This window comes from Podarcis filfolensis (assembly GCF_964270895.1).
Source record: "Podarcis filfolensis genome assembly, chromosome: 10".
Taxonomy (NCBI): Eukaryota; Metazoa; Chordata; class Lepidosauria; order Squamata; family Lacertidae; genus Podarcis; species Podarcis filfolensis.
In genome coordinates this window covers 38,247,087-38,251,752 of record NC_139612.1, presented here as the reverse complement: position 1 = coordinate 38,251,752, position 4,666 = coordinate 38,247,087, and positions in this window count along the sequence as shown.

Below are 4,666 nucleotides of genomic sequence, written 5' to 3'. Positions count from 1 at the left end.
CACATCTTTCTGAATGAGTTATTTTGCAACTGAAGTTTAAATATTGTTTGACAGTTTTACAGCTTTAAAGAATAGAAGTTTCCATGTCCCTCCCCCTCCAGAATACAGTGCCAGCAGGATTTTAGAGATGGTAGTATGGATCATATGGTAGATTTTGACAGACAAATCTGATTTCCCCTTTTCTATAATGCTGAAATAACAATGTTGTGATTCATCAATGAATGCACAAGCTGTTGTTTTTCTGTATTCTAGGAGACCATGATTCAGCATGACTAATCCTAACAATGCTTATTCAGTGGTTTTCTGAACAATACAGACAATAACTGTCTGAAATTCTGAGGATAAGAGGGGCTCATTAAATGCAAGCATTGTAAGAGTTCAATTAATGCAATCATTTTTACTTAGTAGTCATGCTACCCAAATTTGACATTGGGGCAAGAATGAATAAAGGAAACATTACCTTCTAAAGTATCTGAGTCCAATTCTTGTGTTGGACTTCCACGAAGCTTCAATAATATTTGCCCAGCTGATTCTCTAGTCAAGAGAGAGGAGGCTAGACTGGAAAATGATCAAGTCTTAACTCTCCTAAATTCAGAGGGTTGTTTTTTGTTTTGTTTTTGCCTTTAGATATCTCAAGCAAAATGTGCACAAAGGACTTTAAAGGAACTGTTTATATATCAAGTTTGCATGTGGTTTGGGATTTCTGTAATTAGCGGTGGCTGAATTCTTGTGAATGGTTGCAGTTTATTCCCAATTCTTTGGTCTCCAGATTTTCCAACACCGTACATCTCCTTTTTAAGCTTTGTTGCTTCCTGACCTTTCCAAGAAAAGAATGCTGCAGTCCTACATGAGTCCTACATGCAAAGCAGCACCCAATTTTAACCTGTCTTTCCTTGCTACATTGCTTCTGCATTGTAAGTCAGGAATAGGATCATGGCACTAATCTCACATTCTGTTGCTTTTACAGTCACTGGAAACTTAAACCTGTCTTGTTGTCTTGTGTGGACTTATTAGATGTGCCCATTCTTACAGGCACATTCTTATGGCTATATTTTTTCAGAATCTTTCTGAACACTTTGCATTCTAACTTACCTTGTACTTCCAATCAGAAAGAGAAGCAAGACAAGCACAGAAGAGGCACAGAATATATGTCAGCTTTGAGGCCAATAGAAAAATGTATTTTTTATTTTTTATTGGAGAAGGATCATATTTTAACATTCTAAAGATGCAGTATGTTGTTGAAACTGTTCCCCCCCCCTTCCTAATTGGATGCTGTACATTTGAATTTCTAGGCCACATAACCCTATAGCTATGTTTCACATCTTGACAGCCCAAAGCAATTTAAATTTTTAATTCCAAAAGGCCTCATGCGTAATTCTTGTTAACTGGCTTGGACGGGGGCAGATACTCACAGGGTTTTTTTCAGGCAGAAGTGTTCATTTTTGCAATTACTACCTGCTCAGCAATTTTGTAATTCAGCGCGAGAAATACTGCATTGTGATAATGTGCAATATTAAGGTTTCATGTCTGCAAATGTTGGCGTGCTAGCCGGGACATATTATTCACTCTAAAGGTTAAGCACCCTTAAGAGCAGAATGAGTTCCCTTCCCATTGCCAAAGAAGTTTAGTTTGCGGAATGAAAAGCGAGAGGGAGGGTATTACCCCGGCCTGCTCACAGCTTGGCTATTTTTCTATAGGACTATTCAACACCAACCAGGAGGTTCTCAAGCTAGGGATTTTTTTGATGGAAATAAAGCAAACATTTTGACCCTTGGTAAACAAAGGACAAACGAGTTATGAAGTGTATGTGCATAGCATAGTAAAATAACCCTGAGAAAGAGCCCGGCCTGCTTTTATGTTCAACAGCAGTCTGGGTAAATCAGTAGGTGAAAACTCTTTCATAGCATGGAAACAACATTGTCACCTGCTGAAATCTGCAGGTAAAGTTTTGCTTGAACACGGACCTGCAGTGACTGGTTCAAGACCCCTTCCTTCTCCACAGACCCTATTGGGTGTTAAGATCTGCAGGGGGAGCCCTCTTGGTAGTTATTTCTAAATAGAGGTACCTCTTTACCTTGGTCGTTGACACCTGAGGTTTGTGTGTTCAGGTCCCACCCTATTCCAGAGACTGTAACCTGCTTTAAATCCTGAGTTTTAAATTGTTGCAAGCTGTCCTGAGACTTGCTGGTGAATGGTGGGTAGTCATCATCATCATCATCATCATCATCATCATCATCATCATCGCCATCATTTATGCTTATTGTTATGAGTTTGGGAAGGAAGAATAGGCTGTATGTGAGATCCTTCTCTAACCCCTGAATCCAGGTAAAGGTAAAGGTACCCCTGCCCATACGGGCCAGTCGTGTCTGACTCTAGGGTTGCACGCTCATCTCGCTCAAGAGGCCGGGAGCCAGCGCTGTCCGGAGACACTTCCAGGTCACGTGGCCAGCGTGACTAAGCGGCATCTGGCGAGCCAGCACCAGCGCCGCACACGGAAACACCATTTACCTTCCCGCTATAAAGCGGTACCTATTTATCTACTTGCACTTAGGGGTGCTTTCGAACTGCTAGGTGGACAGGAGCTGGGACTGAACGACGGGAGCTCACCCCGCCGCGGGGATTCGAACCGCCGACCTTGCAATCAGCAAGTCCTAGGCACTGAGGTTTTACCCACAGCGCCACCCGCGTCCCCCAACCCCTGAATCCAGCAAGTGTTAAAATATAAATCTGGCCAGCTTCCTGTGTGACCCAGGTGATCACCTGGGTGATGGACCATTAGGAGAAAAGAGGAAAGGGGGCTCTGTGTGAGACGGCCAATGAGCTGTCCCCCTCTCAACTCAGAGATAGTTAGAAGGACAAGTCTGAGTTTAGAGTTAAAGTGGCATTGATGTGACCCGGAAGCGAAGCAGCAAGCTGGAGAGAGAGTCAGAGCAACATTTGAGAGCAATGTCTGAGTTCTGTTTGAACCCAAGGCTGTGCAGCTATTGGAGAAACAAGACCCCCTGGAGTCTCGCACTACTCAGGGACTGGGGTTGTGTACAACAATATACATGAATGCACTCTCTTTGGGGTTCGTTTTCATCATACACAAGCCTTTTCACAAGTCCATAGGGAAAACTGTTCAGATGACATGTGCAATCTGTGTCTGCTTCTGAAATGTGTGCACAGCCCCAGTTTGAATTTTCTTTTGCCTGTTAAGAGGAAACAGTGCCAGCTGTTTGTGAGAGTGACTGGTGATGGTTCCTGTAGTGCCCAGAGCTATTCGAAGAAGCTCCTACACAAATGTGAAATTGCCTTCCCCTGAGACTCAGGGCTGCTTCACACATGGTAACATTTCTACATAGCAGGAATGGAATGTGACAATTTCTGTTTGGGGATTTTGTCATGGATGAAGGAACCTGAGGAAATTTCAAAACTCTTAAAACTTTAAAAAGAGAGAGTAAATGCCAATGTTTCACTGGTGAGAGTCAGCACAGTGGATAATAGTGTATTATCCCCTCAAACCCAATGATAGTGATGGTGAAGAGGAAGTTTTAATTTTACAAGGATGGTGCATTAAAAACAAAAGGAACATGAATGAATTTGGTTCTCAAAAACAATGGGGGGGGGGCGGAGAATGCAAATGGTTATGGAACAGTAACCACTAGAGGGCAATATTAGCACATGCATGGAACTTTGTCATCAAACTATCCCATCGCGGTATTTAGGCAATAAAGAGTTGTAGACCCGATTATCATTTACAAAGAAGTTTGTACAGAGATCTCATTTGCTATATTGGGGTGCCTTTTTAAAAGTATGTTTCAAAAGACTTTATTCTAGCAGAGAGGGGAATAGAAGAGAGAAACTGGAAGACAAGAGGAAGCAGTTAAGTTGGGATAAGGCAACTGGTAAACACCTGATTAGACTTGTCCTGTGTTTCACATTGAGAAAGATTGTGAGGCATTTGCTTCCTGAACCTACAAAAACAAATCTAATATGGGATGGGAGCACATGCCTTGTATGTGGAAGTTCTCAGGTTTATTAATATTCTCTTAAAAGGGACCTGGAAACGGGGGATGTGAAAGAGCTGCTATTAGCCAGAGAAGGCAAAACCGCCTTACCAATTATAATACAGCTCATGATAAGCCAGGAATCCTATATACCATTTAAGGTTTTAAGTCATTAACACCATAGACATTTCCACCTGAAATTGTGAAATGTTTCCTCCCTGCCTAGAGTTCCATGAGCCCTGATGCGTTCATAGGGATTCTTGCACAAGCTGGCTCCCCACTTCACTTCAATAGATGGGGCAGTTCTGAAATCAATGAGAGAAAACGTGTCACACAAATCATTGCCGGTATCACTCCACATGAAAATGCCAGTAGACTGAGGCATTTGTATATGTCAGTAGTCCATGGTATTTGCTAGGGGTGTGCATCAGGCTCTGAGTATACCCTGTGTACCCTGAATTATGATGTGAACCAAGGTGAGAACCATGGCAGGCGCCATTCCCTCAGCAGGTTGACCAGGCCTGCAAATTGGCACAATGCTGGCAGAAAATGAATCCTTCCAAGCTTTTCCCTTTGTTTCTTTCTTTTAAATCAAAATTTAAAGATGCCCTGCATAATTATGACTGCTACAATTTGGCAAGGTTAATCTACTCTTGAAAGGTTGCCATACATGCAGA